The 14,263-nt window shown below is 39.0% G+C and overlaps 1 protein-coding gene across 2 annotated transcripts in view; it reads right to left on the reverse strand.

The window, feature by feature from the left end:
* gpx7 (glutathione peroxidase 7) overlaps positions 1–6,907 on the reverse strand; it is a 47,593-nt gene extending 40,686 nt beyond the window's left edge. Inside the window, exons 1-2 of one of the 2 annotated variants that reach the window (XM_059984237.1) lie at positions 6,832–6,907; positions 6,645–6,701 (exon numbers count right to left, since the gene is read on the reverse strand). The gene's annotated coding sequence lies outside the window, so the exon portion shown is untranslated. The remainder of the gene's footprint in view (positions 1–6,644; positions 6,702–6,831) is intronic. The other variant, XM_059984236.1, reaches the window with a different exon arrangement.
* Between the last annotated feature and the right edge of the window lie 7,356 nt (positions 6,908–14,263).

Below are 14,263 nucleotides of genomic sequence, written 5' to 3' on the forward strand. Positions count from 1 at the left end.
GAATTGGTGTTTTGGAAAAGGGAAATACTCGATTCTTTTGTTTGATTGGCTTTTGAGTGGTGTTCAGCAACAATGAATATTGATGAGTTTCTGGGTTCACCAGACGCGGAGTTGTTAGCGAAGGCGAAAAAAACTGAGGTGTCTGAGCTAGCTAGTATATTGCAACTTAAAGGTATTTTGAAGTCTACATCAAAGGATCTAATACAGAGAAAAATCACATCACACTATGTGGAATCGGGTGATTTTGATGAATCGATTTTAGAGTAGTTTCCAATAAGTTATATAGAGATGCAGTTGCAAATCGAACAAATGAAGTTGGAACAAAGTAAAGCAGAATTGGAGCGTTGTAGGTTAGAAGCTGATAATAAAAAAAGGGAATTTGAATATGCGATGGCGGAATTAAGGTCTGGGAATCAGTCTTCTGGTTCTAGAAAACAATTTGTTGCTAGTCAAGAAATTAAATTGGTCCCACCATTTAGTGAAATAGAAGTGGAAAGATATTTCCAACATTTTGAAACAATTGCTCAGATTTCAGAGTGGCCAAAAGATAAATGGTCAGTGTTATTACAAAGTGTATTTAAAGGCAAAGCACAACAAGTTTATACAGCTTTAACTGCTGCGCAAGCACTAGATTATGATATTGTGAAAAAGTATATTTTTAAAAGCAAACGAATTGGTCCCAGAAGCATATAGAGAAAGATTCAGAAGTTTGAAGAAGTCTGTGGAAAAAACTTATGTGGAATTTGCCTATGATAAAGCTGTGTGTTTTGAGAGATGGGTTTCCTCTAAAAATGTAAATGGGGACTATAATACATTGAAAGAACTGATTTTAATGGAGGAATTTAAAAGAAGCATCTTTGTTGAAGTAAGGACCTATTTAAATGAGAAGGATACTGATACATTGCAGGACTGTGCTAGCTTATCTGATGAGTATGTTTTAATCCATAAGAATAAATTTCCTCAGGGCAGAATTTTTAAGAGGAAAAATAACACAGAGACTCAAGGTAAATCAGAAATTAAATCAGATGTTAATGAGAAAGGTAAGGAGGAAGGAAAACCTGTGAAGGAAAGACAGTTTGGTCTTATTTGTAACTATTGTAAGAAACCTGGCCATGTAATAGCTAACTGTTTCCGATTGAAAAAGAAAGAGAAGGAAGCAGTTCCAGATGCTTGTGTGCAACATACTGAAGCACCTGTAAAATTACAGGGTTCGATAAACACAAATGAGGTTTTATTAGAGTCTGACCAAGTTAAAAAGGGATATGATCATTTTATAACTTAAGGGTTTGTATCCTTGAAAGAAAGATCTACTCTGGTGCCAATAAAAATCATTAGGGATACAGGAGCTTCTCAATCACTGATGTTTGACAGTGTATTGAGGTTTAATGAAGAGTCTGATACTGGTGAGGTAAATTATATACGAGGTGTTGGGAGTGATTTTATGCCTGTACATTTGCATAAAGTAAATTTAAAGTCAGGGTTAGTTACAGGATTTGTTAAAGTAGGATTACAGCCTAGCTTACCTGTGAAGGATATTTCTTTATTGTTAGGTAATGACTTGGCAGGTGGACAAGTTTTTCCTGAAGTGCATTTGACAATGGAGTCAGAGGAACCAGAGAAGAATTCTAACACAGATTCTTCCTGTGTTGTGACTAGATCTATGGCTAAAAAGATTGATGCGCAGAATGAGGTTGTTACTCATGACTGTTGAACTCAGGATTCGAGTTTTGAGGATGTGTCAGAGACTTTCTTACCTTCGTTGTTTGAACAAGATTCTTGAAGTAAGTCTGACTATGAAGATTTATCTCTGTCTTGGAAGGAGATGATAGCAGAGCAGAGTAGAGACCCTGAGATTATAAAATTAAGAGAACAAACTCTACCAGATAGTGAAATTGAGAAGGTGCCAGTAGGATATTACTTGGAAAAAGGAGTGTTGATGAGGAAGTGGATTAGTAAGGAAGTACACACTAATTTGTTGGACTATGTTTTGAAATTTAAGGGCAGGTTACGTAAAGCTTGAAGCTTAGCCAAGGAAAATTTAAAATTGGCTCAGGAGAAAAAAAAACTTGGGACGATAAAGAAGCTAGGATGAGGATGTTTAAGCCTGGAGATAAGGTGCTGGTTCTTTTCCCAGTGCAAACGAATCCTTTACAAGCTAGATTTCATGTCCTTATGAAATTGTGTCTAAAATCAATGATGTGGATTATGTGATTAAAAACTCCAGATCATAGGCCAACACAACTTTGCCATGTAAGTATGATAAAACCATATTATGAGAAACAATCTGATATTGTGACTGTTGTGGTTAATGATAATGAATTTGATTTAACTAGGAACATGATAGATGATTCATCTGAATTTCATTCTGAATCCAACATTGTTTCTGTCAGGTTACCAAATTCAACCATTCTTGAAAATATTGTTGAGAAACTAGCACACTTACAGCTCGAGCAGAAACAGCAGATGAAGAAATTAATTTTTAAATATAAGGATTTGTTTCCAGATGTTCCAAGAAGGACTACTATAGCTTCACATGATGTAGATGATGGAGATGCCAAACCTTTTAAACAACACCCATACAGGATGAACATAGAAAAATGTGAACTTGCCGAGAAAGAAATTAAATATATGGTAGAGAATAATATTATTAGACCTTCTAACTCGAATTGGAGTTCACCCTGTGTTATGGTGCCAAAACCAGATTGTAGTATTAGGTTTTGTATGGACTATAGGAAGGTGAATGCTGTAACGAAAACCGATGTTTGTTAGATTGTGTAGATAAAGTTGGAAAAGCAAAGTTCCTTACAAAGATTAATTTATTGAAAGGGTATTGGTGTGTTCCACTAAAGGACAGAGGTAAAGAGATTTCTGCATTTGTAACTCCATCTGGGCTATATGAATATAATGTTCTTCCATTTGGAATGAAGAATGCCCCAGGTACTTTCCAGAGGATGATTAACTCTGTGATTCAAGGATTGAAAGATATTGATTTAGTGATGGGAAATGATACTTGGGAAGCACACATTATTGCAGTGGAGAAATTGTTTGAAAGGCTTTCAAAAGCTAACTTAACTATTAATTTAGCTAAGAGTGAATTCGGACATGCCACTGTGACTTACCTTGTTTATGTTGTGGGTCAAGGTAAGGTAGCTCCTGTTCAGGCAAAAGTTCGGGCAATTTTAGAGATTCCCACTCCAATGGGGGAAAAAGCTCTCAGAGAAGATTCTTGGGAATGGTAGAATATTATCAAAAATTTTGTAAGAATTTTGCTAATGTTGCCCTTCCATTAACTAACTTTTTGCAGAAGAATGAGAAGTTTGTGTGGACAATGCCTTGTCAAGAAGCATTTGAGAAATTAAAAACAATGATATGTCAACAACCTGTGCTTAAGGCACCTGATTTTGAAAAACCTTTTTCATTAGCTGTAGACGCTAGTGATGAGGCTGCAGGAGCAGTATTAATGCAATGGAATGAGGGTGATGAGGTTGATCATCCAGTCGCTTACTTTTCTAAGAAATTTAATAAGCATCAAAGAAACTATTCGACAATAGAAAAGGAATTGTTATCTCTTGTTTTAGCTTTAGAATATTTTGAGGTATATGTTGGTACAACTCAAAAACCACTTATTGTTTACACTGATCATAATCCGTTAGTGTTTTTGAGTAAGATGAAAAACAAAAACAAAAGGTTATTAAATTGGAGTTTGATGTTACAAGAGTACAATATTGTGATAACTCATATTAAAGGTAAAGATAATGTGGTTGCTGATTGTCTATCTCGATGTTGAATGTACAATGTAATTTTTTATGGAGTGTTTTTTTTTACAATTGTAACACTCCTACTGTATTGTAAGTTGTAAGATGTTATATGATGATACTATGTATACTGTGTATGTTATAAAATTTATACATTTTTTTTCCTTGTAAATAATTGTTAAAATTTTGTTCTTGACAGACCAAAATATTTTTTTGGAGAGAGGTGTTACGTACCCTTGTCACATGACTGGTGTTGAAGCTATACTGGACTTAAGGTAGTGGTCTTGTGACGATGCAGTGATGTCATGTTCCTGCCAGTAGAGGTCATGTGACAGGTATTTTTTTTTACAGGGTATAAAAGGAGGACCCCTCCCTGTGAGGAGGGGCAGTTCGTGGCTGGATTTGCCATTTTGACTTCATGCCACTGCGTGGTTCAATATTATGACGCAGTTTTGTTGAAAGATAGAGTTTTGTTTAATGCCTAAAGTTTAAAAGGTCATTGCCGGCAGTTTCTTTATAATACTGCTAGTTAAAAATCAGTGGAGAGTGAAGATCAGAGTTTGGGAGTTAAAAGATCGAGGAAAGTCGATTTCGACGGTGAAACAGGTTCGACCTTGTTTGATCCTCATTCGGAAGGAATTTGTTGGCTGTCCCTGTGTTAATCCCTGCGAAATAGCAGAAAGGATTGGGAACAGTTTTGTAAAGGAAAGGTAAGTGCCTTTAAGCAGTTTCATTTCCATCTTTGTAAATTCTCCAGGAAAAGTAGTTCGACTGGGAACCGCAGAGACACGACGTGAAAGAGAATTTAAATCGTCTAAAAAGTCTCTCCTTTAATGGACTGTAAGCATTTTGAACTTTCACAGTACTACTTTGAAGAACTGTGTTTTTGCAACCTCGCTTTAAGAACTGTTTAAGTTGCCGCACAGCAGCTGATTTCCGGTTACGTTAGTGATTTGTTTACTTTTGGGGGTTTGTTTTTCAGTGTTTAATAAATGTTTTATTTGTTATAAAAACCCCTGCCTCACTTATATATTTATTGTTGCTGAATTCGTAACAAGAGCAACAATAAAAATTGTTGAAGGTCAAATGGGACATGCCGAATTTCTTCAGCCTCCTGTGGAACTAGAGGCATTGCTGAGAGTTACTGGCTGTGGTGTCTATGTAGTTGGACTAGGACAGGTTACTGGTAATGTTCAATCCTCAGAATTTGAAACTCGCAACCTTCTTGACCTCAGCACCTTTTGTGTAAATAGGATAGTATGCACAACCTTCCCTGAAGTCACTTACCAGTTCCTTTGTTTTGCTGACAATAAGAGAAAGGTTGGTGTCATGACACCATGTCATTAGGCTATCTCCTTCCTATATGCTGATTCTTCATTATTTGAAATTCAGCCCACTACAATGGTGTCATCTGCTAACTTGTAGACAGAGCTCGAGTAGAATCTAGCTACACTGATGCGTGTAGGGAGTAAAGTAGGCAATTAAGAATCATACTTGTGGAGCAGTAGTGTTCAGAATAATCGTGGCACTTGTGTTGCTGCTTATCCCAAGTAATTATGGTCTGTTGGTCATGAGGTCAGCAGTCTAGATGCATATGAAGATATTGACTTGAGGTGCGGTGTTTGGAATTTTAGTATTAAAGGCAGAGCTGTTGTCATTGGACAATAGTGTAATGGAGGTGTCTTTACTGACCATAGAAGTCCATAGAAGCTCCACAGAAGTGTGAAGGGTCAGAGTGATGGCATCCAGTGTACACCTGTTTCAGCTGAGGATGAATTGCAATTGCCAAGGTTGTCTGGGAGGCTGAAGTTGATGTGTGCCATAACCTTCATGATGCTGGATGCCAGAGTCATTAGCAGTAATCATCAAGAGATTTTTTTTTTTAAGTACCGGGATGCTAATGATCTTCTTAAAGCAGATGGAACCTCAGATTTTAGTAGAAAGAGGTTAAAAATGTTTGCAAATACATCGATCAGCAGATCTGGGCAGGATGTAAGCACACAGCCAGGGACACCATCTGGGCCAAATGGTTACTGTGGGTTCAGTCTCTGGAAGACTGACCGCAAGAGTGATTGTGGGTCCAGGTGCCTTGGAGGCTATCAGGGTGGTCAGTAACATTCCAATCCCCTTTGCTCAAAATGTGTATGGAATGCATTAAGCTCATCAGTGAAGGGATGCACTGTTGTCAATGCTGCTTGATTTCATTTTGCAGCCCATTTCGAGCATGTAGGTCCTGCGACAGTTGAAGGCTAGTATGGGGCTCGATTTTGCACTGGTATTGTCTCTTAGTGTCCCTGATAGCTTCATGGAGGCTGTACCTTAATTTCTTGTGTAGGTCCATGTCACCTATTTTAAATGCTATAATGCTATACTTTAGTAGGGAGTGGATCTCCTGGTTCACCCAGTGGTTTCTGATTTGGGAACACCCAAGCTGACCTCATTGGTGCACAGTCCTCTACACATTTTCTAACGTAGTCCGTGACAGTGGTGATATACTCATCTAGACTGGCTGATTTTCCTATGCTGTAGGTGCCTACATTTACCACAGTAACCCCTTTACCCTCCCTTTGCTTGTTCCCCTCCAGTCACTGAACCCTGGCATCAGGCATAGCCTTCGTAGCTCTTGCTCTTTTCTGTGGAGAACAATGCCAATTCCACTCTTATTTATTGTTTGCCTCCCACTCTCACACATGTACGGCTTCTGCTACCACAGACTAATAGTGTGATGATATCAGGTTTGCTAACCATGAAGTTCTAAACTCAAATGTAGATAAGTGTGGCCATGAGTACTCTCAGTAAAGGGAGGTTATACTGTAACTACCCCGACCTTCTCAGACTAGTTCACTTCCCTGTTTATTCTGCATGGTAAGTTCAGGTGCCAATACTCACAATTCAAGTGGTGGGTCCTCTCTTCCTACCAAGAAGATACTTCCAGCTAACTGCATACTTTAAAACACAGTTCATTTATTTGCAATGGTACATGTTTAAATCCAAACAATATTCTTAAAACACATTTAATACTCACAAAAGATTTTGATCTTAAACTTTTCTAAAACACGAAGAACAAAAGATTTACCACTGCCTATTCGCACTCCCCCAAGTCCAGGTTGCAGCGAGTGATTCACTTGGCGGAGAAGATTATTGGCTGTCATCTACCAACAGGTTAGAAGACCTGTTCATCACAAGAGTGAAGAAAAAAGGATGAAAAAAATTGCTGCTGACTCCACCCACTCTAGCAATCCCTATTCACCAAATTGTCATCAGGGAGACACTACAAGTCCACCACCACCAGGACTACACATCATCCTGAAGTGTCTTTCCTGTAGCTATCCAGCTTCTCAAACAAAACTCCTCACTTGGGCGTAATACCCTAACTGTGCCATTTAATCCACTAATTGGTCTTTCCTCCTCTCCTTGTTCTCTTGATTCTTATTTAATCTATTCATATGTTCACATTTATTTAAGTTTGATTAGTGACATTTGTGCAAGTGACTGTTTTGCTAATTGTTGTAATTGTTCATGGCTGTTTTCACTATTACCTTATAAATTGCTGATTGCTATTCTGTTGTCTGTTATGGTGTTGTCCTGTGTTTTATGCTTGGCACCAAACCACAATCAATTCTGGTATGTTTCATATACTGGCAATAAAGTGATTCTGATTCTAAACCACAGATACAATTCTTATAAACTAAAAAGACTTAAAAATGATGCAGATGAACACATCGTCCATCGTAGAAACCAAAACCAGAGGAATAGATTTGAGTTCATCCTGTGTTTTTTCCGGGTTTCTTGATATTCCTTACCCCATTTCTAATAACCTGAACTGCTGTCTATATTTATAGCCTTTTTCTCCCACTTTGTTGACTTTACACATATGTGATATTTCCTCAGATATCATTTTTACACAAATAGTCTAAGACATTATGGAAACATAAATCTCAGCTTTCCACCATTAAGGCTGTGAAGCTTAAGTACATAAAACTCCCAACTATAAATACATCCGTTATTGATATGCTAAATGATATTAGCCATCTGGTCTGCAAGCTTCCTTCAACTATGCAACTTCGAACTTAGTTTGTAGCAACTTTTTTTTTGAAACAAGCCAAATTAAACAACCTGTTGTTTTATACTACACCTTTGAGCAGCAATAAAGCAGGTGCAGTGTGTTATTGTACATCCTACTTCTCACACACAAACTGTCTGTCTATATACAGAGCTTGCTTGCAAAGCTATGTTTTAAAACTTCAAGCTGATGACTGGTTGCTACTGTATTTATATTTTAAGAACTGAAGACCGACTTCCATTTTATGACCAGAAACAAAATGAATCAATATAGTTGGAAATTTACTTTCAACTGTTTATTATCTTACAATTGGCAGCTGCTGTTTAGAAAGCGAGCTTAGCAAGCAACCAAGATGTGAACATCCATCCCAATAAATAGCTAATTGAGCATCTTATAGTGCACATTTCATCCAAATAGACAATAGGTGCAGAAGTAGACCATTCGGCCCTTCGAGCCTGCACCGCCACTCAGAGATCATGGCAGATCATGTACTATCAATATCCGGTTCCTGCCTTGTCCCCATATCCCTTGATTCCCCTATCCATAAGATACCTATCTAGCTCCTTCTTGAAAGCATCCAGAGAATTGGCCTCCACTTCCTTCTGAGGCAGTGCATTCCACACCCCCACAACTCTCTGGGAGAAGAAGTTTTTCCTTAACTCTCAATCAGATCCCCTCTCAATCTCCTTAATTCCAGCGTGTACAAGCCCAGTCTCTCTAACCTCTCTGCGTAAGACAGTCTGGACATCCCAGGAATTAACCTTGTGAATCTACACTGCACTTCCTCTACAGCCAAGATGTCCTTCCTTAACCCTGGAGACCAAAACTGTACACAATACTCCAGGTGTGGTCTCACCAGGGCCCTGTACAAATGTAAAAGGATTTCCTTGCTCTTGTACTCAATTCCCTTTGTAATAAAGACCAACATTCCATTAGCCTTCTTCACTGCCTGCTGCACTTGCCTTCACCTGAGATCTCAAATGTACTGCATTGCACAATTGAAAAGACTGAGGTTTCTGTATTCCTGTCTTTTCAATGACCTGACCTGTTGCACTTGGGGTTACAATCCCCTGACCAACTCAGAAGGCTTTATGGTATACAAATAACCTAGTAAAAAGCATCCAGATACTTTTCTCTTATTTAATGGGTCCCAGTGACTGCAACTTAGCTCATTGATTTTTAACTGAAGTCCTCAGTCTGCAAACACTTACTGCAGACATGCTGCTTGAATGATACTCATGCCACGGCTGTGAAACATCACCTCACCTACCATTACTAACGTATAAGTGAATTACTTCTGAAGACTATTATATTTTTATTGCCTGACACCAGTCTGTACAATTTTCAACTTAATGAAAAAAAACAGGAAGGAACTCAAGCAAGGGACAAGGAGGAACCATGAAATCTCCCTAGCAAGTAGAATTATAAAGAATCCAAAGGCATTTTATATTTACATTTTAAAAAAGAGGACAATTAGGGTGAGGATAAAGGGGAAGAATTTATGCTCAGAGTGAGAAGATGTGGGTAAGGAACTAAATGAGTAGTTTGTGTTGTCTTTGTCAAAAAGGATGTGGAGATTAGTGAGTCCAATGTGAGGTGTGCCAATATGCCAGCACATTTTGCGATCAAAAAGGAGTTTGTGCTGGGTATCTTGGTGGATGTCCCCAGGGCCTGATGGAATATATCTCAGGTTACTGATAGTGGAAAAAAAGGAGATTGCTGGGAACTTGACAACAATCTTTGTATCCTCATTAGCAAAGGCAAAAGTTCTGGAGGACTGGAAAGTATCTAATATTGTTTCTTTTTCTCAAATAGGGATAATACAGAAAATTGTAGGCCAGTAAGCCTCACGTCAGTGGCAGGGAAGCTGTTGGAGAGGATGATTAGGGTGCATTTGGAAAGCATGGCATAATTAGGGACAGTCAGCATGACTTAATGTGGGACAAGTGATGTCTTACTAACAACTGAGTTTTTTAAGGAGGTTATGATGCTGTTTTCAAGGACTGCAATATAGCAAGTTGTAGGTGCCTGGGATGGATTGCCAGAGGTGCATAAGAAATTTACCAGCAAGTTATCTGGATTAGAGGACATGAGGACATGAGGACATGAGCAGCATAGATGGGGTAGATAGAAACTGTTCCCCAGGATAGAAATGTCAAGCACCAGAGGACATGATTTTAACATTATAAGGGAGAAGTTTAGAGGGGCAAGTTTCATATGCAGCTACCTGTTTTGGGTTACCGGGGGGGGGGGGGTGGTAGTGGAATCAGGCAGTTTTGTGGAGTTCAAAAGCCTTTTAAATGGAGATATGAATATAAAGAGAATGAAGGCTTATGAATGATAAGCAGAAGGAGAACATTTAGTATAAATCAACATCAAGATCGGTCCAACATCATGGGCCAAATGACCTGTGGTGTTGTACCATTCTAAGTTTTAAGCATCCATCATCAAGGGAATGGAGACTGAAGTGACTGAATTTAACTTGACATTGCCATAACACCATAAGCCAAAAGCATGTTCTTGTGCTGTATTCTTCTATGTGTTAAAGACCTTAAACATACCATACACTCACTAAAAAGCTAGATTACTTTTTAGCTCCCTCGCCATGTTGAAAATAGCATTCACCTTTACTAATACCTTATAAAGCTGATACAGAAACTCTCCAATGATTTATGTGACTTGCAGCAATGCCAGATTTCCAAGCTGGTACCAGCGTTGAATTGCTTCTTCTGCCCGACCTCACCAAACTCATTCTGGAAACCACATACACCTCATTATCACTTTTCTCACCTTGGACCAATTGCACTTGCTATTTAACTTTCCTATTTTTACTCCATCAAAGGTTTTTTCATTGGCAAGCTCCCCACTGCTTTCCTGCACTTTCACTCTCTAACTATTTCCAGTTATGATAAGAGGTCATTGAGGTGAAACATTAATTCGATTTCCCTTTCCAAAGCTCCTACGTAACCCACTGCATTTCCAATATTTCCTGCAGTTAATCAGATTTCCAGCAACCATTGCATTTGAAGGGCTAACCAAAGAAACATAAAGTAGGCTAACACGAGGAAATCTGCAGATGCTGGAAATTCAAACAACATATACAAAATACTGGTGGAACACAGCAGGCCGGGCAACATCTATAGGGAAAAGGGCTGTTGATGTTTCGAGCCGAGTCCTGACGAAGGGTCTCGGCCCGAAACGTCAACAGTGCTTCTCCCTATAGATGCTGGCTGGCCTGCTGTGTTCCACCAGCATTTTAAAGTAGGCTAAACTCATTGCGTAAGTAAACAGAGAAACAGTAAATTAACTATAACTTTTGAATGAAATGCAGAAGAATTCATGTGACACAGAAGCTCAATGGGAGGCATCAAAATATCCAATGACAAAAGTTAAAAGAGATGTAGCATTTTAGTGGCTCTAATGCCCAATATTTAATGCTGTACAGAGTGGTAAGAAAAGAAAGCGTATTACTGGATAAACAAAAGAAAGTGGAGAATTTCAATTGTAATTAAGGTCTTGGGTTGTGTGGATGTGTACTGAAGGTGCTACAGATGCCAGTGGTGGGACCTCAGCTGTTTATAATCCATATCAAAAATTAGGAGGGTTTTGAGTGTAACATATACAGGTTTTCTGATTTTTCAAAGCTAAATGGCCTCTACTTCCTGAGGAGACTGAGGCTGTTTAGCATATGCAGGCTTCTCTTTCACATGTTTTCCTAGTCTGTTGTTACCAATACCATCTTCTATGTGGTGATTTGCTGGGGCAATGGCATCAACACGGGTGATGCCAACAGGCTCAATAAACTAATTAGAAAGGCTAGCTCTGTTATAGGAGTCAAATTGGACACACTAGAGGCTGTGGTAGAACAAAAGATCCTCCAGAAAACACTGGCATTTCCAGACAATGTTTCTCACCCTCTGCATGCCACCTTGGCTGAACAGAGGAGCACTTTCAGTAATAGACTAAGACAACTGCACTGCCCCAAAGAGCATTATATGAGGTCAGTCTTTGACTCGGCCATTAGGCACTATAATGAGTCAACCTATTGCCGGGGAAGTGATGACCCCTCCTGCTAGACTGTTTGAGGTAACTTAGTTTTTATTCTTTCTTACCTCTCTTCTGATACCTGTATATCTGTGAACTTGTAATGCTATTGTGAAACTCTAATTTCCTTTGGGATCAATAAAATATCTATCTAAGGGATGTGCAGAAATTTAATAGGTAATATAGAAAGGTAAGGGAATTAGTATGGAAGATGAAATGTAGCGGGAAAATGAGAAGTCATCCATGTTGGTAGGGAAAAAAAGGAAGAGTGTTTATAACATGGTGTATCAGTAATATTCAGAGGGACCCAAGTAACCCTCTATACAATTCACTGAGAGTTAATTTGCAGATTCAGCAAGCAGTTAGAAAGACAAAGTGCATTGGCCTTTATTACAAGAGAATTCGATTTGTTCGTATATATGAAGTCCTGGTGAAATTACACTTGGAAGATCGTTTACAGGTCTGGTTTCCCAACCAAAAGAAGACCATTCTTGCAGTAGAGGGAGTACAACTATTAATTTCTAGATGGAGGATCTGTAGTACAAGGAGAGATTAAACAGACCAGACCTGTACTCTACTGTCTTCAACAGAATGAGAGGAGAATTCAATGAAATATACACAGTTCTTATGGGGCTTGAAGGAGAGATGCAGATTTGTCTGGAAAACCAAAAAAGCATTTTCTGGTCACAGTAACAAAATATGGATTCAGCACAGAAAAAAGATTTTTTTTCATCCAATGACATGTGAATTTTTGAATTTCATGACCCCAGAGAACTGTGTAGGTTCACTCACCCAGTACATTCAAGAAAAATGTAGGAAATCCTCAAACAACATTTACATGGGAGGGGCAATCATGTTTTAGGTCGAAGACTTCCTGTAGGGTTGGCAAGGTTAGAGATACGATAATGTTTTAAGAAAGTACAGAGGCTGGGAAATGGGGGAAAGGAGGAAAGAACTAAGGAGAAGGTCTGCTTTTGGTCCACTGGAAGAGACTTCAACAAATAAAAATGAGAGCAAGAAAGGAATGTCAATAGAATAGTAATAGAATAATAACAGATGATAGGTAGCTGTAAATGGAATATCAGACTCATATTTTACAGCCATCCTCCAGAAAGAAATATGATCAATAGTAGAAACATTGAAAACCTATAGCACAATACAGGCCCTTCTGCCCACAAAGTTGTGCCAAACATGTCCCTACCTTAGAAATTACTAGGCTTACCTAGAACCCTCAACTTTTCTAAGCTCCACGTACCTATCCAAAAGTCACTTAAAAGACCCTATCATATCTACCTCCATCACCGTTGCCGGCAGCCCATTCCACGCACTCACCACTCCCTGAGTGAAAAAACGTACCCCGGACATCTCCTCCGAACCTACTCCCCAGCACCTTAAACCTGCGTCCTCTTGTAGCAACCATTTCAGCCCTGGGAAAAAGCCTCTGATTATCCACACAATCAATGCCTCTCATCATCTTATACACCTCTATCAGGTCACCTCTCATCCTCCATCGCTCCAAGGAGAAAAGGTCAAGTTCACTCAACCATGATTGGAATCCAGTCTTGAGTCAGAAAGGCTAGGGAATTAGAGACAAAGTAGGAAGTTAGTGGCAAATTTAATTAACTCTTTCAGTTCAGGGCAAACAACACTGATACAGACATTAAAAAAGAACAATTTAATCTCTCACTCCTTTTCAATGTTGTACCATTTTACCGACATATTCTGGCCTGGCAAAAACGACAATGTATCTCAAATTGAACAATTGGCTAATTCTTGGACAATTGACTAAATGCTGAAATTTAAGCTGTTTTTGCACTGGGCAGATTATTCTCATTCTTTCATAAAGTTTCAACATTTTGTGTTATTTTAAGAACAAGAGAGTACTTTGAACCTGCGTCTTCTCCAATTATCTAGGTATGCGGATCATTTAATGGCAAAGATCACCGATGGACAGTTATTTGCGCTTCTTTACTCTACTGTATTCAGGGATTCATCTTCGAACCTGGATGAGTATGCTGCAGTTGTTACCGACTTCATTAAAACCTGCGTAGATGAGTGTGTGCCCACAAAGACTTGCTGTACATTCCCAAACCAAAACCCGTGGATGAACTAGGAGGTACGTCATCTGCTGAAGGCTAGAGCTGTGGCTTTCAAGTCTGGCAACCCAGGCCTGTACCAGAAAACCAGGTATGATTTGCAGAGGGCTCTTTCAAAGGCGAAGAGACAATTTCGAACGAGGTTGGAGGCAGCATCAGATGCAGGGCAACTCTGGCAGGGTTTGCAAGACTTTACTTCCTACAAACCAAAACCCAATAGCATGAATGGCATCGGTGCTTCATACCAGAGGAACTCAATGCCTTCTATACATGCTTTGAAAGGGAGAACACAACTACAGCTGTGA

This window comes from Hypanus sabinus, chromosome 11 (genome assembly GCF_030144855.1).
Source record: "Hypanus sabinus isolate sHypSab1 chromosome 11, sHypSab1.hap1, whole genome shotgun sequence".
Taxonomy (NCBI): domain Eukaryota; kingdom Metazoa; phylum Chordata; class Chondrichthyes; order Myliobatiformes; family Dasyatidae; genus Hypanus; species Hypanus sabinus.